This window comes from Peromyscus maniculatus, chromosome 1 (assembly GCF_049852395.1).
Source record: "Peromyscus maniculatus bairdii isolate BWxNUB_F1_BW_parent chromosome 1, HU_Pman_BW_mat_3.1, whole genome shotgun sequence".
NCBI classification, from domain to species: Eukaryota; Metazoa; Chordata; class Mammalia; order Rodentia; family Cricetidae; genus Peromyscus; species Peromyscus maniculatus.
In genome coordinates, this window is record NC_134852.1 from 84,162,567 (window position 1) to 84,189,105 (window position 26,539).

Genomic DNA, 26,539 nt, shown 5'->3' on the forward strand with positions numbered 1-26,539 from the left:
GGATCTCTGTGAGTTTGAGGCCAGCCTGGTCTACAGAGTGAGATCCAGGACAGGCACCAAAACTACACAGAAAAATACTGTCTTCAAAAAAACCAAAAAAAAAAAAGAAAGAAAAAGAAAAAAAAAAGAATGTCTTTGTCTAAAAACAGCCCATGTAGCCTCTGAGGCTTTTTAGCTTATGTGTTGTGGAATATTAGTTTAAGATGTGTTACATTCATTTATGCTGTGGAATATTTGTTTAATGATGCAAAGATGTGTTGCATTCTTTTATGTTGCATTTGTTTAACTCTGCAAAGCTGTGTACTGTACCTGGCTAAAACACCTGATGTTCTAATAAAGAGCTGAACAGCCAGTAGCTAGGCAGGAGAGAGAAAGAGGCAGGGCTGCCAGGCAGGGAGACTAAATAGCAAGAGAAATCTAGGTTCTGGAAAAAAAGAGAAACAGGAGTAAGAAAAGGAGGAGAAGAGGATGCCAGGGGCTAGCCACCCAGCCACACAACCAGCCATGGAGTAAGAAGAGAAGAAAGATATATAGAATAAAGAAAGGTAAAAAGCCCAGAGGCAGCAGCCCAGTCATTCTTGTTCCACATCTAGCATCCTCCTATGAGTGAGTACATACCATATTTGTCTTTCTGAGTCTGGGTTATCTCACTCAGGATGATTTTTTGGGGCATCTAGGCAGTGGTACCAGGTCCTGGGCTCATTGCATGAGTTAGCTGTTTGAAACCTGGGACTTATGCAAGAACGCTTGGCTCAATCTGGGAGGAGGGGACTGGACCTGCTTGGACTGAGTCTATCAGGTCGATCCCAGTCCTCGGGGGAGACCTTGATCTGGAGGAGGTGGGAATGGGGGGTGGGCTGGGGGGAAGGGGAGGGGGACAAGAAGGGAGAGAACAAGGGAATCTGTGGCTATTATGTAGAACTGAATAGTATTGTAAAATAAAAAAATTAAATTAAATTAAATTAAATTAAAAAAGCCTAGAGGCAAAACATAGAAGAGAAACTGGTAATTTAAGTTAGAAAAACTGGCTAGAAACAAGCCAAACTAAGGCCGGGCATTCATAAGTAAAAATGAGTCTCCACATATTTATTTGGAAGCTGGGTGGTGGGCCCCCAAAGGGTTAAAAAAAACTACACTTGTGGCCTGTGATGAGCACTATACTGCCATGGGCAGCTAGGGTGTCACTTTTTAGCAGGGCTGGTCAGGATGTTCTCTGGAGCTGCTCCTCCTGGATTTAAATTCTAAATGCTTAACCAAATGGATCACAAGACCTAAATGAGGTCAGAAAAATCTTTGGGGGCACGCTCCCTTCTAATAGATGAGCTGCAATGAAAACCATTTCAGAGCTGGCATTTGGGAGTAATGAGTCCCCTGTTTCTAATCATTAAAGTCAAAATTATAATAGATAGCATTCGGCTCCACTGTTCATGAGATTTAACTCTTCAGAGGTCATCGTAGACACAGCCTGTTAAATAATGCAAGCCAGACAATGCTGACCGAATAAAACCGAAATGTCACTTTGGGTTGAAATTGATTTTCTTATTTGACGACCTCTTAGCTTGCAAATCAGAATTGCCTTATATTCTCACGTCTGAAGGAGGTTGGCTTTCCCGGGATTAGTTTTAAAAATGCAGATTGATGGGAAGGGTTTGTGTTGGGTCACCGAATGGCCTTCTCTCTAGGACTTAAATTATTCATAAGCATTCGCGTGTTTTATGTTTCTTGCCTGACACTGTAGAGGGTGGAGATGGGAGAAGACAGTAACCAGTTGCACACAGCTTACCTTCTGGAACAAGGTAAGCAATTAGAAGAGGGTGGGTTTGCCCAGGAACCGAGGGGAGGAATCAAATGTTACAGGAATTTGGATCAGTGATCCTTGAAACTGAACAACTGACTAACAGCTGAGGGTAATCTAGACTTAATGTTATCTACAGTTCGTTTTTGACAAACTGTGTTCCCCCACATACACCTCATTTTGTCTTTTACTTCCCCATCTCTTGGAGCATACTGGAGGTTAAGCCGAGGGCCTCATCCATACTAAGCAACAGCTCTAGCACTGAGCTGTAACCCCCAGCAAGCAGTGTACACTTTATGGGAAGATAAGAAATTATAAAGCTGCCAGCTGCCAAACTTCAGCCCTTCTGACCATGAATATGACTACTTTGGCGGCCTCTTAAAATGAGCCCAGGTTTAATGACTACCTGGAAAGGAGCAGGTGTGCAAGAGGAAGATACAACCCAGGAGAGCCTGTACAACTCCAGCCTACTCCTCTAGGTTCCACCACTGGAGCCCACACCCTATCATCTCTGAACTCTAGACTGTTCTTCTAGAAAACAAGTCATTAGCATCCCCTGCAAGGGGACAAGTTAGGCTGCCAGACTGAATTGGGGACAGAAGAGGAGATAATCAAACCTCTCTTTTTCCTAGGAACTGAGGACTCCTAGGTATGTTCCCTGACCTCTGTGATGGACACAGCTCTCTTTCAGATAGGGAGGGAGAAAATGACTGATATTAGAAAATACACAGAAGAACAGATTCTTGGAGTATTAGACCCCAAAGCAATTGTTAAAACTAACGTTGTAATTTAGAAGAAATATCAGCTTATGCCAACATCTGAGCACTGGGGCCCAGATTTCTCTGTCTTTGTTTTCCTTACGATATAAATACCTATAAGGAACCAGCTGCTTTCTCTATGGCTAATGGCAACATTATTATAGTCATGTAATCTAGGGTCAAGGAGAAGTTGTCTCCAATCCTCTGGGTCCTTATTATGTTCTCAGCTCTCTAAAACAGCACAATTTTATGATTTTTCTTTTTGACAAAAAGAAAACGCATCACCTTTTAGCAGAATGCAAATGTTAGCTGAGGAATTTGGCCAAGAAAAATACCCAGGAAAAAACCTGCTTAAAGTCCAATTACAGTAGAAGAAAGGAAAAGGGAAAGAAAAAGGAGTGAAAGGCACCATAACCTGTGACCTTAATACAAAATGCAAGAAGGTGGCGGATCTTAAAACCAAAATCAGGAATGTCTAATATTCAATTCATCTGTTCGTGATGTTAATTAAGACTATGTGAACAGTGGCCTTAAAAGTATGGAAACGGGGGAAGAGAAATAATGACTGGCCCCCAGGATAGCCAGTGAATGGCCCAAACACATGCTGATTATGTATGCAATTACCCACAAGTTTGTTATTTTACACAACTGAATTCTTTCCTGCTGAAGTCCACTGCTAAGTAATTAAACACAGAACTGTACTTCATTTCATCACAGCACAAAATAACAGAGGTTATGGAAAGTGACCAGTCGAGTGCTGCGCTCCTGAGCCATTAATATTCCGCTGGTGTGGGAACAGGTGAGCAGAACACAGCAGGTTAGGATTGTATGAATCTATTCAGCCCCACATAATGAACGTGGGGAAGAGTGACTGGAATGTCTAATATCAGTCACTGGGCAGAAGCAGGGGAAACCCTCATGCCTACTCCCAGGGCTTTGAAAGAGCTATTTAGCTCATGAATTTCCACTCACTTATAATCATCCCGACTGTGGTAAATTGCTAATAATTGTCAAGCTAAATGAACTCATGCTCTCTCCCTGAAAATTTCTCCTTTCGTTTTCTGCCTCAGAGTCTCCACATGGTAGCTTTCTCGACTGTAGGAATTCAACATAGTCTGATGGCTGGGGGATTCAGATCCTCCACTTTAGTTCCTCACAATAGTCGCCTCTCCCGAGGCTCATGTTTATCCCTCTTGAGTTCAGTAGCGAGCTATGGTGACTTTTCGTGTCTTTTTCACCTACTCAAGTGTACTAATTGTGCATAGTACTGGGATCATGTGATATATTTCCACACATGCATATAAGGCTGTTGGCATCCAGCCCACCACCCTTTCCCACCATCCGTACCCTTCCCAAATTCTGGTAAGGACTGTCACACTTGTACTTTTCTTTTTTAAAAAAAAAAAAAAACATGATGTTTTTATTGATTATTGGGGAATTTTACATAATGAACTCTGATCACACTCACTTCCCAGTCCTCCCAGGTCTGCCCCACCTCCAGCCTGGTGACCTCCCCCACCCCACCCCACCCCAAAAAAGGGAAAAGAAAAGAAAAGATACATTTGTGTTGCCCATATACTCCCTGGAGCTTGGTCAAACTTCCAGTGGTCAGTCCCTTCAAGAAAACTAAGTCCTTCCCCACCAGAAGCCATCAATTGTAGAGAGCTATACTTCAGCATCCTTATCTCAATTTTAAGAGCTTTCTTCAGTGGCTTTCTGTCTAGGCTGTTGCTTTATTTTGGAGGGTGAGGGATGGGATGGGGGAAGGCATTGTCACAAAAGCTTTCTATGTCTCTCTTTCTCAGCTGTGAGTCTGCAGTCATCAATACCATGGCAAAAGCATCTGCTTTGCCCTTTTCAGAAAAATGAGAGCAGGGACCATGGACATCCATACAGTCTCTGGTGTCAGCATGTGCTCAGGACACAATTATAGACCTTGGTGGCAGGTAGCACAGGCCAAGAACATCAACATGGACCTGGATGGCAGTGCAGGCCACTCACATTTACATGCCCTCTGTCAGCGGCACAGACCAGGGTTCTCAACACGGCTTTAGGCAACACCGTAGACCATGAACATTCTCATGGCTTTGGGTGGTGACCAATGCCATGGATATCAGCACAGTCCCCATCTGCAGTAGGACCACAGACTCAGACACGGCCCTTGGTGGCAGCACAGACCATCACATCAACATGGCCCCAGGTGGGTGCCCAGGCCACTCACATCAACATGACCTCCAGGGGCGGAACAGACCACAGACATCTGCATGGTCTTTGGATCACCTTTCTACTTTCAACTTGACATTTCTAGCTTCCTCCTCTGAAAGAGGACGGTGGAGCACCATTGCCGGGGCTGGATTATATCACTAAATTTCCTCCAGTTCTTTCCATTTCGCTATAAATGACAAAATTTTATTCTTCATCATGTCGGTCGGAACTACACAGTAGTGTGTGTGTGTGTGTGTGTGTGTGTGTGTGTGTGTGAGAGAGAGAGAGAGAGAGAGAGAGAGAGAGAGAGAGAGAGAGAGACAGATGTGTGCACACATACACAGACACACTGCTTTCTTTCTCCATTCATCTGTTATTGGGTGCCTAGGCAGATTCTGAACCTTAGCTTTTGCAAATAGGGTTTCATCTTTTCAGAAAGATGATGTAAGTCCATAGCCATGTGTACCACTCTTCTATACACTGTTATATATAAAGGGACTCAGAAGAGAGAGAGAGAGAGAGAGAGAGAGAGAGAGAGAGAGAGAGAGAGAGAGAGAGAGAGAGAGAGATTATAAAGAGATTATACATTTATTAAGAGATGTGATCTATCTGGATCATTTAATGAGTAGGGAGGGGAGTCAAACAATGTGTAGGGAGGGGAGGGATCTTCAGAAAATCACGGAATTAATGAACACTGATGAAGAGGAAGAGAAGGAGACATATCAGGATGAAGAGCTGCAAGAAAGCAGCCACGGTGATGTCAAGGTCCTATGATATCTTCCTGGAACCAGAGAAGACATCTCCGAAGATGTGAGGACACCATAAGTACAGGGAGGCCACAAAAGGACTGTCAGTCATTTTACCCAAGACCCCCACAAGATTCAATGACCGTCATCATTTTCTACTGAGTCAATGCTGTGACAGTCCCTGGAATATGAATGCAGACAGCCATCCCAACTAGGATGTAGGTGAAGAAACTTCCTTCCAAGAGCATCACTCATTTTTCTAAAACCACTGTCTTGATATTACATATGAATAAAGATAGGATGAAGGAAGCTCTCACACCTATGAGGTACTAGAGCAGTGGTTCTCAGCCTTTCTAATGCTGTGACCCTTTAATACAGTTTATCGTGTTGTAGTGACCCCCAACCATAAAATTGTTTTCGATGTTACATCATAACTGTAATGCTGCTACTGTTATGAATCATAATGTAAATACCTATGTTTTCCAAGGTCTTAGGTGACCTCTGTGAAAGGACCATTTTGACACCAAAGGGGTAATAACCCACAGGTTGAGAACCACTGTTTTATTGGTTCTTGCTTCCTCCAGCACATAAAAGGAATGCCTCTCTCTCATGAAGACTCCTTTCATCAACAGAGGTTTCTATGCGCCACCAGGTGTCTCTTAGAGCCCCATAGACTGGGTGTAAGCTGTGTACAGTATCACTGCCAGATGCCCACAGAACCTGAGTATCGCTGGTGGTCATTGTTGCCATCATCCATCCATCCCTTCCAGACACATTCCCAGTGGATGCCATACTGTCTTTGCTTTCCACTGTCAGGCCAAGAAAGGCCAGCATTTTTCTGGAGTGTGTTGCAGGCTTCCATTAGATGTAGTTACTGCTCCCATCACTTCCCACCTAATCCCATCAGGGCCTTGAGAGAACATGTTGCTCAAACTAGACACAGCAGTTTGCAGGAAATAAAAAAAATTAAATTAAATTTGAAAAAAAAAATTCTTTACTGTTTACACATTGATATGACAATACTGGCCTTAATTAAACTTCTTCTTCTTCTTCTTCTTCTTCTTCTTCTTCTTCTTCTTCTTCTTCTTCTTCTTCTTCTTCTTCCTCCTCCTCCTCCTCCTCCTCCTCCTCCTCCTCCTCCTCCTCCTCCTCCTCCTCTTCTCTTCTTCTTCTTTGGTAGAATGGCATTGCTGTATCTTACTTTGAACCCTTCATTCTTGTTATTATTTATGACCCAGACAGGAGTCCTTCTCTAGTTATGAACTGAGTCTGACTAATATATCAGCCATCATTCAGTTCTCACATCACCCTGATCTGCTCTCTGGATGTAAGGAGCATTGTCTTTGACACTCTTTGTCCTTGAAATGCTCTCTTACAGACACATTCCTGAGACTGCACTGCCAGCTCCCAGGCCATCAAAACTGCCTGGCCAGACAATAGAGTATAGAAAAAAATGGACACTTAGAGTTTCCAATACAACCACCCCTTACACCTACATAGCATTTTTTTGTTTTGTTTTGTTTAAACATGTCCACATTATTCTCCTATAGTCAACTTCTATAAAAGTGTGGCAGGCACAGAATTAAAATGGCTAGAACACTACCTGCTTCTATAGTCTTGGGGAGTTTAAAATGCTCCTGACCATTGGTGCAAATAGAATCCACTAACAACGCAAGCCCTCATCTGTCATTTTGGACTTAAACTGAAGTTCTCAGTGGCAGGCTAGGCCATCATCACCTTCACACTATAGGCTATTTCTCTTTCACTGATGAGGTGAGCACATTAAAATCCCTACCCAATCTGAGCTTATAAGAGCTCACAGCAAAGAGCAAAACGCTGAGCTCCCACATGCTGCAACTGTCACCATTTATCTCTTTTTCCCAGAAGCTCATTCCCAAGCCTACCTATCTTACCATGCTGTCCCCAAGCACCTCGTATCTGACATGTAGGATGTTCCCAGCAAGTGCTTTTGAAAAGGTGACTTTATGACCATCTTCAGAAGTCTGAGTTACAAGAACTGAGATGTCTTGAATAGGAATGCCTCCCATAGGCTCAGAGATTTGAATACTTCGCCACTAGGAAGTGATACTATTAGGAGATATGGCCTTGATACAGTAGGTGTGGCCTTGTTGGAGAAAGTGTGTAACTGGGGGTGGGTTGTGAGGTTTCAAATACTCAAGCCAGGCCCAGTGGCTCTCTCTCTCTTCTTGCTGCCTGTGGATCCAGATATAGAACTCTCAGCTACTTCTCCAGCACCATGTCTGTTTGCATGTCCATCTGTATGCTTCCCACTATGATGAGAATGGACTAAACTTCTGAAACCTAAGACAGCCCCAACTAAATGCTTTCTTTGAGTTACAGTGGTCATGGTGCCTCTTCACAGCAATAGGACATCACCTAAGACAAGAACTTTGCCTTATCTGCTGTTATTTTACTTCCATCATGTCCTCCCATCACAAATTACAAATAGAGGATGTAAACAAACAGTTCATAACAGAATTCAGGAAAATAGGGACTAACATCCCTCAGGAATAGCCCACAACCAACCAACGGCTTTCAGGAGTTGGTAAACAAACTCTCTACCTCTCTGCCACAATTCCCAGCCTTGTTCAACACCATTTCCTTACTGTCTGAATGAAATACCAGTGGTCCACAATGGCGACTAACTTCACAGGGCGCAGTCTATTTACCACTTTGCCTTCCCTGCCTCACACTCTCATACTGTGCAGCCCAAATGAACTATTTATATGAAATGATGTCTCAGGGTGGGCTTCTGAGGAAGGAAATCTGAACCAAGAGGCAAGACACACATATTAAACTAAATTGAAAGCAATGTTTCAAGCATCTCTATCTCTTCACTTCTTTTCATTTCTTTTAAACTCTAGAGAATAGATGGGTAAAGACTCAATATCCAAGGAGATGCCTGGATAAATTGTACGTTATTACCTGGCCATCTTCCCTGCAGGGAAAATAGCCTAACACATCGATGTATAAAAGCACTGTGTGGCTGCCTCATGCACCCAGGAAGTGTTTTATATACATTCACATTACATCATGCTGTGCAATTCAAGAAACCATCAGAAGAGCCATGGCTTTTGATTAACACAGCAAATGCAGTGTCTCTCATTGGAAAGGAAAGAGACAGAGCAAGAATTTTCAACAAATAAAACAAGATGTCTTTCGTGTTCATAAAGGGTAACAATCCTGCCACCCTGAAACATAATGTATTTATAATTTTCTTCTTATCTAAGTCATATACTTATTGATACTAGAAAATCATAGTGCCCCAAGCAGCAACACCAAAGCAGACAGTTGTTCAGTATGGACAGCTAGAATGTGGCTGGTCTGCAGAGATGTGTTATAAGAATAAAACACAATGTAGTTCAAAGACCTAGCACAGTGAAAAGTATGTGAGATGTTTTATTAACAACTGTTACATTGATTCCATATTTAACTTGGAAGACTTTGGATATGTTAGTTTAAATATTTTATTTTTGTTTCTTTTTTGAGATTTTTGTGTTTTGCCTGTGTATAAACATGTGTGCCACATGCATGCCTGGTGCCTATGAAGGCCAGAAGAGAGCATAGGATCCCCTGGAACTGGAGTTATAGATGGATATGAGCTGGGAAATTGAACCTGGTTTCTTCGGAAAGCAGCAAGTTCTCTTAACCACTGAGCTATCTATCCAGCCCCAGATAAATACTCTCTGCTGTTAAAATTCATTTGATATTGCTCTCTTCCTTTAGCAATATTGTAAAATGTAACTTATAATTACCTACATGACTCATATGTTATCATATATTATGTAATTTTATTAGACTTAACTTGCTTTATTCTGCAACATGTAAATATGAAAACATTTAACTGACTTCTCAATAGAAAATAATATAAGAATGGTCAGTTTCTATTTAAGGTCCATACTGAGAAAGTTCACACATACAAATACCTAGGGAAAGGGGTGCTTCATGCAATCTCTCAGGGATCTAGAAAGTTGGGAAAACCATTGTTTTGATAAGATAAATGTAAATAAAACTTCTTTCACTCATAAAGAAGGAGAGAAGGCTGTGAGATCCTGACCTGGTCTAAAATGCTTTGGCTTAGGAGGAATATGGATTACTTCTGCTCACATCCCACTGTCAGAATGTATAAAACACCAACTGTCAAAGGCCAAGGAGAGGGCAAAGAAAATGCCACTGTCTGGTGAATCAGATGGTATGTCATAATGGATAGAGGTGTCCTCTCTAAATGTCCACCACACTCTACATGATGACCTTTAAAGTGCTGAGATCATTCATTTTAGGCTATAGCACAACAATATAAATATGTCCAGGCAATACTGCAAGATGTTAGCAATCATGGACACCTTCACAAGCACCACTTAAGCATCCTTCCCAAAAGATGTTGATAACTGACAGATGTGCACTGTCAAGTGAGAAAGTGAACCAGCTCTGGATCTGCTAGTTAGAAGCACAGAAGGTGAATTTTCCTAGCCACTCAATTTTTGTCTGGCAGGATCCTCTGCTTTGATATAAATTTCAGTTGAACAAAATGAGATCAAATATCACTTAGTAAAGGCCAGGCAATGGCTCTGACAGAACATGAAAGGTGAATTCTAAAATCTAATTATCAGGTAGACTTTGTTGGAACATCAAGAATGATTCCCTCTCTCAGGAACAAAGCCATATTTAAACAGAATTCCAACATAGTAGTTGAAGATGGCTTATTACTAGTCAGCTTTGTATTACCACAACAAAATATCTGCTAAGGCTAACGTAAAAAGAAGTCAAGTTTGTTTATCTCACTGTTTGGCAGGCTGAAAAATCCCCTATAATGCAGTCTTAGCTGTTTGACCTCTGATGAGGGCAGTGGATGTAACACATAACAGGAGACGTAAGTGTAAGAAGCCCTGGCCATAGCTGAAGCCCAAGTATATTAATTACTTTTTGTTGCTGTGATAAAATAAAATGGACAAAAGTAACTTAGAAAAGAAAGAGGTTGTTTGGGCTTATGGTTCCAGAAGAATAGATTTCAGCCGGAAGCTAGTCAATCACATTTCATCTACACACAGGAAGCAGAAAGAATAGGAAGTGGAAGGAAACTTACACACTCTCAAAGCCCAAGCCCAGTGACATACTTCCTCCAGCAAGGCCCCACTTCCTAAATATTTCATCACCTCTCCTCCCAAAACCATAACCAAGAGTTCAAGTACATGAACATATGGAAGCTGTGTCTTCTTCAAACCACCCCATCATGGAAAGAGAGAAAAAGGAGGCTCACACCATCATCCTTGAAGAGACTCCCTCACCCCATGATGTAAGAATGAGCCACTAAGCCCCGCCTCCTAAACTTTCAACCACCTCAAAATAACATTACCCGGGGGACCAAGCTTTCACCATATGCACCATTCCAGGGCACAGTATCCAACCGGTTAGGGGGATGGGAGCACCGTCATTCTCAGACTCCCTTTCCTTATACAAGAATAAAATATTAAATGGGAAGTTGTGCTGCTTGGTAAACCCAAAATTTAAACAAATAATGTCAGGGAAATCTCAGAGTTACTTCTCAAATGCTTAAATCTGCTTGGCTGTGACACTGCTAGGTATAGACACTTCATGCTAACATTGACCTGGAGTGCTCCCTATTCTGTGTTTTTGTGACTGAGACATCTACTTTCATGGAATTTCTCTAGAGTATGCACAAGTAATGAGATTTCAAATGATGAAGTGCATTTACATCCATCCTGGATGCCTCTCTGAGACGACTTTCCAGAAAGCCTTGAGTATCCTTCAGGAGATTCCCACGTCCTTGAGACTCATTGTGTGTGTGTGTGTGTGTGTGTGTGTGTGTGTGTGTGTGTGTGTGTGTGTGTGTTTGTGTTTTGATGTGTATTTTTTCACTTGCATTATGTGTGTTTTCACTATTGTAACTCTCAGAGGGGGCTCCCATTTATAAGTTCTCAATAGCATTTCTCAGTGCCTCATAACATAAGGTGCTGTCTGATTGAGCTAATGCAGTTTCTTTATTTCTTATTTAAAATTATGCCACATTTAGGCTTAGAGCACTGATACACTGACGAGGAGAGAAAATTTAAATTAGTCCTAATAATTTTAGACTGTATGAAAGATCTAATCAAGCCAATGATCTGCCTTTCGTTTCAAAAAGTTAATGAAGATAATTTCCCTTTCAAGTTTTTCTTCAAATGCTAATTCATTTCTGCTGAAAGGTATTAAGATTTTTATCTAAATAGAGCGAATTAATCAACTGCCTGGCCAGAAACATCTGCCGTGCATATATCTACAAGCATTTTCTTTTTAAAAATCCCACATTTATGAAGAAATTGTCTACTGCTTCTGACTTTTCAACATAACAAAAGTAGATAAGCGAATTCACCACTGCAATCACTTTAGGTAGGTGATGAACTTCTAGGTATATGGAAGGCAAGTCTACAGGTATAGAGTTAATATCTTCCATATTTACAAGTCACAAACGGTTTTTGACACTGCATAGTTCCAAAACTGATAGATAATCTCCTTAAAAACTAAATACATCTTCGGCAAAAGTACAACTACTGATGATGTTAAGTCCTTCTGATAGTTTGTAGAATCATGTAGAAAGGCTCAGCGGTCCTGTTTCACTCTCAGCTTTTTGTGTTAAGCACTATCATTCATAGGCCTCTCTGTTAAATGCAAACTATACTAAGACTCTATCAAGAGTACAAATGAGTTTGGTTTGGTTTGGTTTTTAAATAAAATGTATTTATTCTAAGTGTTTTTCACATTATATATCTTGATCCCATTCATTCCCCATCCCTTTGCATCTGCCCTCTACCCCTACACCACCACCCCTGAATAAAACAAAATTCAAGAGGAAAAAAAATGGAGAAAATAAAATGAGAAAACTTAAAACGGGGGTGGAATTAAAATCTCATCGTGGAAGCTGCAGTGTGACTCAACAAGTCATGTTGTATACCCCTTTGTCCATACATCTCTACTTGGAAGTGTTCTTTGCCAAAGTCATTGGTCTAGTTCTAGGCCCCTGGTCTCCACTACACATTCAATGCCAGCCACCACTTCCTGGACATCCCACTGGCACCTTATGTTGTGGAGATCCTGCAGCTTTGGGTCTGTGGGTCAGGTCCCTTCACATGCTCCAGCAGATCATAGATGGGGTGGATGTTGGGGCAGGCCAAGTCATAACCCGGGGTCTGGGCCTGGGCAGCTCTAGGGTTGGTCCGCCAGATAGGAAATGAAGACAGCTCTCTCATGGTCACAGTTTTGGGGCTGGCTCGCCTACCTCTGTGCTAACTGTGTTGGCTCTATTGTGCTGCCCCTGTAAGGTGCAGGGCCTGCTCTCCTGGGTGTTGCAGCTGGTGGAGGTCAGGGATGGCTCTCCCACTCTTAGGACCACAGGACTATCTCTCCCACCTACTTCCAGCATTGATGAGTTGATGGGAGTGGCACTTCACCCCTTCCCCTGTCCCCACAAGACAGTTGGGTAATGGGGACAGCTCTGCCATCGTCACAGTTTCGGGGCTGGCTCTCCCACACCTGTGCTAACAGTGTTGGCTCAATTGTGCTGCCCTGATGAGGTGCAGGGCCTGCTTTCCCAAGTTTTGCACCTGGTGGAGATCAGGGATGGCTCTCCCACTCTTTTGACCACAGGGCCAGCTCTTCCACATGCCCCAGGCACTGGTGGGAAGGGGGAAGGGCTTTCTTCTCCACTACGGTTATAAAAATAAATTACAAAAATAGTCGTATTTTTATAGTCAAGCAATATATAACTTTAAAATAAAACTCAGGGAAACATTCTTTTAATGACATGATTAGGAACACAATCTTTAAGAATAAGTTCAATAAGACTTATACCCTGAAAACCACGAAACATTTTTAAAAGAAATTTCAAAAGAATTAAACAGGTGAGGTGAAACTCCATAATCAAAGATCAGACAACTTAATGGTTTTTATTATTATTATTATTATTATTATTTTGTGGCAGCTGCTGTTGTTGCTGGTTGATGCTAAGGCCAGGGATTAAACATGAACTCATGCTAGGAAATCATTCTACTGTGGATTAAGCTCTGTTTACACAACCCTTAATATTATGAAGATAGCAATAATTTTCATATTGATCTTCCGATTCATGGTACATAGAAACATTTTTTCAAAATTTGGCAAGTTATTTCTAAAAGCCTTTTGGAAATTCACAGATACAAAATTAGTAACACACTTTTGAAAAGAAAAAAAAAAGAAACAAAGATGGAGAATTCACACATTCCTGCTTAGAAACCTACTCTGATGAAGCTAAGTTAATCAGTTCAGCATGGTACTAGAATAAGGTTGACATATACATCAGCATCAAAGAATTTGCAATACAGAAGCAAATACTCGTCTTTGTTTATTATCGAGGAGCATGCTAAGAAAACTGGATGTTCAGTAAAATTATTTTTGAAAGATGTGCTAGGATGAGTTAGTGAAGAAAACACACTTTTCAACAAATGGTGCTAAGACAACTAGATCTTGAAAATATATGACGTTCACTATAATGAACACAGCTGATAATGGTATGTTATGATCCTGAAATTGCTGGAAGGGTATACCACAAAAAATAATAAATATGTGACAATGCATGTGTTAGCTCTCTTCATCCATTCTACAATGTATACTATTTCATAACACATTGCACAAGTGTGTGCAATTTTATTTATCAATTAAAGTTAACTAGTTAAAATTTAAGCTAGAATAACTTGGAACCTCTTCTCATACCATATAGGAAGACTACCTAAAAACGAATCTTATATCATGTTTGGAACTATGAAAACTTAGAAAAAAACATAAGAGAATTTTTATGACTTAGCCCCAGACAACTTGTTCTTAGCTGTGACAAGGAAAACATAAGTCATAACAGTCATGTGCCACATAACAATATCTGGTCATCATCAAAATGTATACACAACAGCTTGAAATTCCATCATGAAGTACCTCAGAGCCATCTCAGTTTGTACACATACATCTTACAATTTTTCCATAATGGTGAAATCACCTCACAATGCATTTCTCAAACTGTATTCTCACTACTAAATGATGCATGTTTATATATGCATATATATGACTCCAACAAATTTTAGAAATTGTGTTTCCATGGAGATTATCAAGAAAGTGAAAACATAATCCATATAATGTGAAAACATTTACAAATCCTACATCTCAATGGTTTAGCTCCAGATAGATGGGTCAAAAGTTCTTATAACTCAACAAGAAAAAAACAAGTACTCAATGAAATATAGGCAAAAAAAAAATCCATAGGCATTTCTTAAAAAAAATATACATGTGGTCAGAAGCACTTAAAGAAATGTTTAGTGTTACTAGTCACCAAGGAAATCCAAACCCAAACCACAAAGATGCCACTTCAATCCTTCCTCAGTGGCTAAAGTTGTCAAGGCAGACAATGACAAGTATTGGTGGATTGGTAGGCAATTGGAACCCTCATCTATTAATATATGCTGCTGGGCCTTTAATCCCAGTACTTGAGAGGCAGAGACTGGCAGATCTCTGTGTATTTGAGGCCAGCCTGGTCTACGTAACAAGTTCGAGGACAGCCAGAGATGTGTAGTGAGACCCTGTCACAAAAAAATAAAATTAAAAAGAGAAAAGAAAATGAAGGAAGAAAAAGAAGTACAGAGATGCACTTGTATCTTTCCATTATGTCAGAACATATGGGAGTCTTTCCCTTAACATAAGCAAGCAGGTATGGTCCAGAGACCTCAACAGGAATAAGAAAGATTACCCTATTACCCAGGAAATTTCAGACAATTAGAAACTGCCTCCTAGGACCCAGGAAAAAGTTCATACCTCTTTTTCTGTGAGGCTATTTTCTATAGTGCACAAAATTATGTCTCAATATCTTTAAAGTGGCAGAGCAATGACTCCAATTCCTGAGGTTGTCTACATGCATTTATAAGATGAAAACAGAGCTGTAAGTCACTTTAAGGAAGTTTTAGTCAGAGATTCAGAAGGGTCATATACACCAACTGCATGTCATTGTTTTTATTGAAATGGTGCCAATAAAATGGAAATCTAATTCACTGAGAATGAAAAAAACAGAATAGTTACAGAATTGCTATAATGGAAATAAAGAGAGATAGCCATGGAACAAGAGACTCGTGCACTATGAGAGGCTCTCAAGAAAAGTTTCCTGCAAGTGCCAACCTCAGAAGTTTCTATGGTGTCAAATGATAAGTTGTTAACAGCACACACAACAAAGTAATTAAATTGTTGAAAGCACCATTGCAGACATAAACATATTAAAAGAATCCATATGGAAAGTCTGACATTGCTTGGAGGTCTTTAAATCTCTAGACTTTATAGAGAGGCCCTATCCTAGAGTCAAGGCAAGACCATGTCTCCAACTGAAGAGCAAGTAACTCCACCCATTATAAAAGAAAAACACTGCTCTGTGCATTATGAAAACTATATTCATGGTGAATCCACTTGGGACAATTGCATAGTCCCAAAGGAAATTATTTGAATTATTGATTCCTATCACAAATACGTGAGGATAAATTCTAGAAATAATGACTTGGAATAGATTCTTCTCAAGGACATAACGTGTGTGTGTGTGTGTGTGTGTGTGTGTGTGTGTGTGTGTGTGTGTGTGTGTGTATGTGTGTGTGTGTGCAGGTGCCCAAGGAGACCAGAAGAGGGCATCAGATTCCTTGGATCTGAAGTTACAGGTGTTAACTGTATGAGCTGACTAGTGTAGGTACTAGCAATCAAACTGAGGTTGTCTGAAGCACAGCAAGTGCTCTAAACTACTGAGCCATATCTCTGACTCCAAGGAAAGAACTTTTAGTTGACACATTTCAGTTAGGAAATCAAGAGCCATATGAGGCCCCTGCCTTATCAGGAACTAAGGGACTGAGGAACACCTAGGCCCAGTGCCTCTTGCCTACATCTGAATGGAGTTTATCTTCTCAAGGAGTGTTGTTTGCTCTTAAAAGTAAACATAAAGGGGAAAGGCATTTGTAGGAGACCTTCCTTGCTTGCTTCAGTGGTCAAAGGCCTATGGTAAATACTCAAAAATAAGGGAGAGATTGTGAAGTAAAAGTCAAGGAGGAGACTCCATCTCAACAACAACAGCCAAAAACCTTCCTTAATGCAGTCCCAAACTACAAGACTACAAATGAAAAAGACTGACCTGAACAATCCTTTTAAAATAAAATGTGCTCAATTAATTGTTGAATTTGTTAAAATACAAATTTGAATATCTACTGATCTTATAACATTCATATGACAGGTATTGACATCATGCCTATGAAATAAGGCTCCATTTAGTTCTTGATGACATAGAAGTAAATCATCTCCATTAAACAGAAGTCTGTATTTGGAAACCTCGTATCTTGGAGACAACACAGGTAATAAGTTGTCACACTTACTAGACATCGATGTGTATTAGGAAAGACAATTCACACAGTGGCATGTACACCAAGGAAAACGGGAGGTGAAATGCAACACAGGGTACCCATGGAATGGAAGCTCATTCTAGAATGTTCAATCAGAGAAAACCTGGCTGGAGCAGTGACATTTGGATGACATTTCCCATGGAAGATGGCCAGGCAAAATCAGGAGGAAGTGCTTCAGGCAGAGAAAACATCAAGCAGAGCCAGTCAGGGGTGGAAAAAAAGCTGGGGATTTAGAAGCAAAGAAAAAGCAGAAACCCAGGCCAATTCATGAGATGCCCGTGAGCTACAGGGAAGAGGAGTGAGGATTCCACGCTAAAGGTGACCTGATGGGCCAGGCAAATGACAGTCCCCCTCTGACCTCTTGAGTCTTGCAGTTTTAGACTGCTCTTCAGACACTCAAACCATCATAAAATCAAAACAAAACTACAGACCAAGAGAAAAGTGCAGCTCACTCTGAGTGTAACCAGGGTACCTGATTCAATTTGAGGATAGTAGCCGCTTGGAGGAAGTCAACTTCATGGAGAAATTCAAAGGGAAGTTGTAACTAGCTATACAAAATCTATTATTTTTTAAAAAATATATTCATATACTATTCATTCCCTTTAATTAAAAAATTTTCAATGGTGACCCTGATGAAGCTCTGACGAAAGAGAATGACAAATTTTCCCTCAAACCCACCACATCCCATCACACATGAAAATTTTATTATCTTTGCAATGACAGATTGATTCACTATACAGGACTTCATAATATTTGAAATTAGAAACATGACATGAAAGTTCATGAACTGATTACCATAATTACAGTTCATTTGATCTTGATTGCTTTTGTAGGGACTCCTGATTAAATCTGTCTGCCCTTCTAATTCTTGAAGCTCGTTTCTCACAAATTAAGAATTTTCTTGAGATAATAATTTGTGTTTTTTCTTCTGACTCTTCCCCTATTCCCACAGCACTTTTGTGACAGTTGTTTTAAGCATATATATATATATATATATATATATATATATATATATATATATATATAGCGTTCTGCTAATCCTCATTGGCTTTCAAAGATTTTCTGAATCTCGGAACAACTTAGGGAAGACAAGTAGTACTCATTCTACTCTACTGGTGAGGACACCGAGAAGCAGAGGTGAGGAGGAAAAGGCAAAGGGAACTTCTACCCAATGCCAAAGCCACGGACACAAAGAGACAAAGCTGTGCTGGCCATGACTCTTAGATTCCAGCCCCCAGGAGCTGGCAGACAGACCTGTTCATTTCCTGTGGTGCTTTCTTACAGCTGTTCTAACAACGGACAGTTACATGCTGCATATGGACATGTCAATCAAGGACAGACTGCATAACCGTAAAGAGGTCTCCTTAGACTGTAGTGGGGCTGAAAAAAAAAAAACAAACATTTTGCTTAATAACCTGGTAGCTATCATAATGTTTGTTGTATGGCGTATCTGATGCTATACATATTTTATGTATCTGTAGGAATGCTGGTATTAGCAAACAGCTACACTACAGGTTGTATGGTAATACAGCAAACAATACTTGATAATGAGTGACCATGTTAGTGGTTTATGTGGTTATTATATCTTAGCTACTTTTCTTCTGATATGATAAAATACCCTAACAAAATCAATTTATGCTGTGGGATATCTTTCTGAGAAGCCATGTGTGAAGCTGTGAAAGTGAAGGATTGTGTTGGAACCCCCAGGATGTTGGAGGTGCCAGAGCTGTGGGATGTCTGTCAGAAAGAGCTGCACAAAGGGAACAGAACCAGTGCAAAATAAAGATGTCTGTTAGAATCAGCAAAAGCGGAAGGGTGGTGCCATGTAAGTCTTCTGACATCAGACATAAAGTTAGAGAATTTGAAGTTTACCCTGCGAGGTTTGGGTCTTGCTTTGGCCCAGTATTTCCTAACTATGTCCTCATTCCTCCCTTTGGAATGGTATTGTACATTCTGTGCCATTGTATGTTGGAAGTATGTAATTTACTGAGTCTCAGAAGAGACTGGTTTTTTCAATGGTGTTGGGACTGTGACAGACTATAGGGACTTTTGAAATTGGACTAAATCTATTTTGCATTCTGATATGACCACGGGCTTCTGGGAGCCAAGGAGTAGAATGTGGTGGTTTGGTTGAGAATGGTCCTAATAAGCTCATATATTTGAATGTTTGGTCCCCAGTTGATGGAACTCTTTGAGAGGGATTAGGTGTGGCCTTATTGTCACTGGGGGCAGGCTTCTGGGTTTTAAAAAGCCCACATCATTCTCATTTAGCTCTCTCTGCTCATGTTGATGTCTCAAGATGTAAGTTCTCAGATCCTGCTCAAGTGCCTTGCCTGCCTGCCTGCTCCCATGCTCCCTGCCATGATGGTCATGGACTCATCCTCTGGAACTGTAAGTCCCCATTAAACTCTGTCTTTAGGTTACTGTGATAGTTTGAAAGAAAATGGCCCCCAGAGGGAGTGGCACTATTAGGAGGTATGGCCTTGTTGGAGGAAGTGTGTCACTGTGGGGGCAGCCTTTGAGGTCTCTTTTCTCAAGCTTTACTCAGTGTGAGAATCAGTTGACTTCCTGTTGCCACTGAGTCACGATGTAGGACTCTCAGCTACAGCACCACATCTGCCTCCATGCTGCCATGCTGCTCATCCTGATGATAATGAACTGAAACTATAAGCAACCCACCTCAGTTAAATGTTTTTATTTATAAGAGTTGCCATGGTCATGGTGTCTCTTCACAGCAATTAAAAAACCCTAAGACAGTTGGCTTTGGTCATGGTATCTACACAGAAATAGAACAATAACCAAGTTCTGGGGGTTTGAGCTCCTCTGGTCCTCTTATTTGTGCAGTGAGTACTTCAACTGCTTTGCCATCTCCCCTGGTGCCAAATGATAAATGCCAGCTGGTCAAGGGCAAAGTAAGGGCTCCCAGCTCCTCAGAAGGGAAGCTCCACTCTGCCTCTCCTGGCCATCTGTTCAGTGGAAGGTGTCTTTAAGGAGATTTGGAGGGAATGCTGCATTTTAATGTGCACTTCTAGCTATGGAACAGAAAAAAAACTACTTTTTCATCCACATTTGTTCTTCTTAAAGTAAACCTGTTCTCAGCATCCTCCCATATCTAACTACATTTCTTGGTCCCATCATTTTCTGTTGTGCTGAATAATCTCACAATGTTATACTCATTATGGCCCCAGGAGCAATAGGCACAAACCATGTGCATACTGTACACATATACAATATGTGTGTCATACACCCTGCTTGTATCACAGGCTAGATCATATAGGTTCCTGTGGATACACTGAATGATTTTATAAAACAAATCACTTACTGATTTTTTTCTCTGTTTGCTTCATCAGTGACACACAGCTGTATTCAGCTTTAAGTGTGTCCATTTCCTTCTAAGTCTCACAATTCTGTGGAAAAGAAGAGTGTTGTGTAATGTACACCCCACCCTTAGTGTGTTGGAAAAGTGAGAGAGGTCAAGTCTACTAAGAGACTTATGAGATCTTTCTATGGGGAGATCCGGTAAAAATGAAATGTGCTTTCTTTCTTCTGTTCCTTCACATTGCCTGAGGAGTGAGACTCACCTCTCAGTAAAGCACGTCTTTCCCTCCTCCTTTATAGTCTGCCCACAAAAGACCACATCATTATTCAAGTGGACTGTCTCCTGTGGATTTATGGAATAATAGATAGCCAGGCTATTCATTTCTTTATGAAAGTCCTTGGTACAGGTGGGGAGTGATCTCAGAGAAGATGAAGACTGAATGGATGATTCTCTTGTATTGATTTGCCTATCCTGTACGTTTTTGCTTTTATTTCTGTATCCAGGATCAGAGCCACTGTAGCCATGCAGCTCTCAACGTGCAGAAGTTGTACTTCAGATTTCCAAAAGCACGGGAAGTCAGTCCATCAAATGAGAGCTATTGAATGAGAAGTGAAAAAGAGAAAACGAATCTTTGGAAGTGGCAGAGGAATGCTGAAGCCACCCACACTGTGAGGGGTCAAAAGAAAGCATCCCCAGCAGCTGGGCTCAGGGTTCCATTATTCCTTCCAGGTCTCCTGAAGGACAGTCTCCAATGAACAGGTGAGCAGGTGGGACCAAGTGGAGCCTCTCCTCTGGGGAGCTAGAAGCCCTTACTCTGCCCTTGACCAGCTGGTATTAATCATTCCCTACCACAGGATTCAGCAAGCCATCACTTGGAGATTTAATTATCATTTCTTTACTCAATTTTCATAATGAATGATTCCAAGAGGTTAATTTTTCATTCTTGATGGAACATATGAAGGCTACCTAGTAAGAGGCTCGGCTGCCTTTAAAAATTCCATTCATGTCTGGGGTGTGTGCAGTGAATGAACTGTGCATTCTGAGATGAATGTGTTGGGAAGCACTGGGCCTGATAATCAAGGTCCCTTTTGCATGTGCCCACATATTTGCTAATATTAATGAATCATCCTGGCTTCCCAGAATAACAGAGTGTGGTGTTTTCCAGGGCCCAGATTCTTAAACTATGGATTACAACTGTGCATGGATTCTTGTCAGTGAATGGAGGGGGTCATAGGAAAATGAACAAAAACAGAACTGTTCAACAACCAAAAATTAAATGTAAAGAAAATGTGTGATGAACCGGAGGTATTTCCGGAATCACTCATCCAGGTTGCAGGCCTTGGTTCTGAACATATAACTTTCATAATTACAGTGTGCATGCCACCATGCCGTGCAACGCTACAATACAAAACACTGCCTGGATATCTTGGCTCATATTCAAGACTATTGCATGTTATGAAGTGCAAGGTACAAAGTTTTTTGCTCTTAATAAAATGTAATAGAATTAAGAAAACAAAGACTGAATACCTTCCCATATTCTTTCCTCAGTTTGTAAGTATCAAATTTAGCATACCTTTGGATTGTGTTTGAAAATCTGATTTTAAGCATTGCTGCTTGAATTGTAGACTTTGCCACATTAACTTTGGTTTGTGTTTGCCTAGTTTTTTTTTGTCTAATTGACACAAGCTAGTGTCATCTTAGAAGGAAAAAAATCACAATTGAAAAAATGCTTTCATCAGATTGGCTTGTAGGCACATCTGTGGGACATTTTCTTGATTAATGATGGACATAGGAGGGCCAGCTCTTTGTCAATGGCACCAGTCCTGAGCTGCTGGTGGTCCTGGGCTGAATAAAAAAATGTAAGCTGAGCAAGCCAGCAAATGATTCCCCAGGGGTCTCTGCTTCAGTTCCTGCCTCTAAGTCCCTGCAATGTTTTAGGACCTTCTTGGACTTCCCTTAGTAATGGATTGTGACTTCAGACATGGAAGCCAAAATGTCCTCCAGCTGCTTTTGTTTGTGGAGTTTACCACAACAACAGAAAGCAAACCAGGGGGACTTGAGGTTAGAACAGAATTTCCAGCAAGTTTCAAAATGGCCATAAACATATTTCTGCTGTTTTATACTACAAGATTATGTGAAGCAGGGGTCTCAGCACTGATGATTATAAAATCAAGCTATCAATAAACTCACAAAAAGAAGAAGATGCTATGTGCCCTGCAGTATCACATATTTGGTCAAGATTTAATTCTTCTTTTAGAAATAAATAAGCACACACATCTTTCTCATACGCAAATATGTTTTCTTTTTTGAATTGCAGAAGTTATATGAACTGCTTTAAAATAAATTTCTGTGTGATTTATTATCATTACACATTTGATTGGTACGCCTGTTTTCATATCTCTGTACTTAGAGCCACATACACAAAACACTGGGTCCAAAAAGGGGTCCAAGTGGAGAAGTTACAAAGCCCATGCTGGGGACTTTTCCACACAGAACCCTGGAGCTTCTTCTCTTTTTTCTGTTTGCTGTTTGTGCATGTGTATGTCTGGATGAATGTGTGTGTGTGTGTGTGTGTGTGTGTGTGTGTGTGTGTGTGTGTGTGTGTGTGTCAGAGGGCAATCTCAAGAGTTATTCACCTTCTGTTTGAGATAGATAGGAACTCTTGCTGGCCTGGAGCTTTGCCAGGTAATTATACTAGCCACCCAGCAAGCTTTTAGGGAAACCTCTCTCCCCACTTCCCATCTCACTGTCATGGGGTTACAAGCACCTGCTACCACATTTGGCTTTTTATGTGGGCACTGATTGTCCGAACTTAGTTCCTCATGCTTACAACACACGTGATTTTCAGACTGAGTCATCTCCCCAGCTCCCAGCTTTCTGGTCAATGTTCCCAGAATGTGCCATGGCTTCTGACAGTTCCAGCTTCATCATCTCACCCTTGCATGACACCCTCAGTCTTCCAGCCTTTCTTTCTGAACCCAACAAGACCAAAATACCAGCACTAGCTTGGCACAGCATACCAGCATGCCCTTGTGCTTTCTATGTTCTTTTCTCTGGCTAAGAAATGCTTTCCTAAATTTGTTCTATCTGGTTACAACAAGCTAACTACGAATCTTCACCATGAGAAACGTCCCAAGGCTCAGCCCTTCTAAGGGAGCCCTGTGCTTTCCTGTTTCATCTCACACTGCTTCCTTTGGACTGGACTATTCCTTATACAGGGCAGTTCAACAAGAAGATCCAGATGTTCAGTCCGAGTGAAATCAGGCATGAGTGGGTCCAACAGAAGGAATCATGGATGCTGAAGAGTAAGTCCGTTGCCAAGATCGGTTTTGTCTTAGCAATTGGAGGAGGTCTGGCAAACTCCCCATTTCATGGTGTGGATTCTGGTCACCGAACTAACTGCCAACTTTGACTGTCTTCAGAGTACAGGACATCATGGTAGGGGAAGGGACTCACTGTCTCATCCTTTGCTTGGGTCTAGAAACAAAGTACCTTTGACTGCTGCTCTCCGTTGTGGAAGATACTAGTCATCACTGGTAACAAAGATTTGCAGGATGTCAGCATCACACCTCACATTCTCTTCCAGCCCCTTGCCAGCCAGCTTCTGTGAATCTACACCAGCATCTGAGAGGCTGTGATGAGCGGGCACTGCTGCCCATGATCACAGAGATCTTCCAGTCAGTGGTGGCTCACTTTAATGATGGAGGACTGATGACCCAGAGATGGCTGGCTGGTCTCCGGGCAAGTGAGTGATGACCTCACTGAGCAAGTAGCAGCCTTGGGTTCATCCTGACACTTCTAACTTTTGGGCAGGAGTTCACAGAAGCAGTGGAAGTCAAATAAATGGCTGAGCTGGAAGCAAAGAGGGCTGGATTTGTGGCAGAAAAAGGCTAAGCAGCAGCAGAAGGTGGCCATCATCTCTGCCGAGGTTGATTCCATGGCAGCCAATCACCCACTTGCCAGCCATCTCAGGTAACAGCCTGATTAGTCAGCCTGAGCTAGAAGCACTGGGGCCAGTGGTTGCTGCTTATGCCGCAGTAAGGATGGCCCTGCCTGCACCTCTCAGGCTAAGCTGGCCAGAACCCCAGTCATTGTGGATGTGCTTTTCCTCTGCCCCACCCCAGAAATCACAGTGAAATTTCCTGTTTAGCTTTAAATGAAAAAAAAAGTCTCTCCCTCTCTCTCTCCCTCTCCCTCTCCCTCTCCCTCTCCCTCTCCCTCTCCCTCTCCCTCTCCCTCCTGCCTCTTCTCTCTCTCACACACACACAGTGTGTGTGCCAGGTACCCTGATTCTTCTCAACTTTCTTAGTAACTATAGCACCAGGTTGCCTTGCCTCTGGCACAGTGCCCAATCAAGTAGCACCTCCTCAGAACACACAGTGTGCCTTGGCTCCATGGTCTGTTCTCTAGGAGGCTGGCTCCCTATTTACAAATATACTCCAAAACACATTTATTAACGAGTGTAATGACCTTTCTACCCACACTGAATTGAACAGTCAATATTTGCAGACAAAAATTTATAACCTTAAAAGACCTACTCAAACCGAATTAACACTATTTAAACCATACAAAAATGCCCTGCCACATCTTCTGTTCAATGCCCTTGACAGAAAGGGCTGCCTATGAGACCAGTGAAATGACTCGGTGGGTAGAGGTGCTTGCCCAGAGTGCTTGATGTTTGATCCCTGGAACTCATATAAAGGGGGAAGGAGAAAACCACTTGCACAAAGTTGTCCTCTGACCTCCCCAAGCACTTCATGGCAAGCATGTCCATTTGCATCATGCACAAACAGCAATAATAATGGTGATTATTTAAAGAGAAAGGACTGCCTATGAATTGTCAGTGCCCTTGGGTTACTTACATCACTTAGGGACTGCTTTACAGTATGAAAAGATATGACAAGCAGGAGTTCTTGGGAAAGAGGAAAAATAAAATAATTAATTTGTCTCATCTGTCTTAGAACTCATTATGAGTTATCATCTCCCAGTGATGCTGGGGGTCCAACTTCTTATCCCTCTTTGGTTTCAAGCATTTATCCCAGCAGGATACTATTTTTGTTTTTACAAATTAATTCAGTAGTTACATCAGCTGCATATGTTGACTAAGAAATAATTTGCAAAATAAATCAATTGCTTATGAAACATTACCAGCCTAGAAAATAAAGCCTATATATATGCAAAACTGAAATTTCATTGTACTTAAAGCATGTCAATTAACAACAGAATTGTGCACATGTTGCTTAATAATTAAGACATGTTTGTCCAATTTGTGAACATACTATAATACATTTTTGATAATTAGACATAGGTAGTGTTGTTTGGGGTTTTTCTGGGTCTTTGGGGGACCTGCCACCAAGCTCCCCAATAAATCACACATAGAAGCTTATTCTTAATTATGAATGCCCGGTCTTAGCTTAGTTTCTAGCCAGTTTTTCTTAACTTAAATTATCCCATCCATCTTTTGCCTCTCACCTTTCTTGTTCTCTTACTTCTGTAAATCTTATTCTTGCTCTGTGACTTGCTGTATAGCTGGGTGGCTGGCCCCTGGAGTCCTCCTCCTTCTCTGGCTACTTCTTCCTTTTTCATTCCTCCATCTCTTTTCTTCTCTTCTTCCTGGATTTCTCCTTCTATGTCTTCTCTCTGCCTGCAAGCCCCACCTATCCTTTCTCCTGCCTTGTCATTGGCCATTGAGTTCTTCATTAGACCATCAGGTGTTTTAGACAGGCACAGTAACACAGCTTCACAGAGTTAAACAAATGCAACATAAACAAAAGTAACACACCTTAAAATAATAGTCTACAACACATAGGTATTATGTGACTCCTTAGATGGTCAGAACAAGCCTGTATCTTGAAACCCAGCACCATATCACCCCTTGAGAATGATCAAGATTTTCAAGTGTGAGCCATTCCTTCACTGCCCTGAGAAAAATCACTGACCACAATATGTCCACTGTGGTAAGTTGTAGATTGCTTTACTGTTCTGTGAAAGGTTTTCATGTTAATGTTAACATATTTGCATGTGAGCAGGCTGCACTGAAAACTGATAATATTTCAATAGCTGTGATTTCTTCCTTACAAGTTGACCATGGCAACACATTCACACCTCATCTAGTTCCACAGCTGGAGTATGGGAGTTGAATTCATTTCAAATCTCCTGGGTTCAGCTCTTGCTCTATTTTTGCAGTTATAAACGTATGTTTCTAAAGGTACCTTCACTAGCTATACAAATGATCACATTCCCCTGGGAACACCCCA

The 26,539-nt window shown here is 41.3% G+C and overlaps 1 pseudogene; it reads left to right on the forward strand.

Annotated features, from left to right (window-relative positions):
- Positions 1-1,747: 1,747 nt before the first annotated feature.
- On the forward strand, positions 1,748-24,258 carry LOC102928546 (prohibitin 1 pseudogene; annotated as a pseudogene).
- The last annotated feature ends 2,281 nt before the right edge of the window (positions 24,259-26,539 follow it).